Source organism: Triticum urartu, chromosome 3 (genome assembly GCF_003073215.2).
Source record: "Triticum urartu cultivar G1812 chromosome 3, Tu2.1, whole genome shotgun sequence".
NCBI classification, from domain to species: domain Eukaryota; kingdom Viridiplantae; phylum Streptophyta; class Magnoliopsida; order Poales; family Poaceae; genus Triticum; species Triticum urartu.
Window position 1 is genome coordinate 458,470,983 of NC_053024.1, and position 336 is coordinate 458,471,318.

Consider the following 336-nt stretch of genomic DNA (forward strand, 5'->3'; position numbering starts at 1 on the left):
GTGCTAGTCACCACACACATCACAAAAATACATGGGTTGCACCTCTGGAAAGATGACAAAACCCTTAACAAAACATATGTAGAGCATCAGGGCATATCATGCACACAATAATCATGGCAAAAATGACAAAAACCTAAATGGAGCAGCAGATCTGACAATTAACTCAAGTAGCCCTCTTCTAACAGCATTTCGGGCATCAAGATGAACTCAAATGAAAATGATGCAATGGAATGAAATGATGTACTCTCTGAGATGAACATTTTGATATGCTATATGCATGAATCGGAGCTACGGATGCAAAGTTACGAGGCTATGAACAAGGGCACTTGGGCTAGG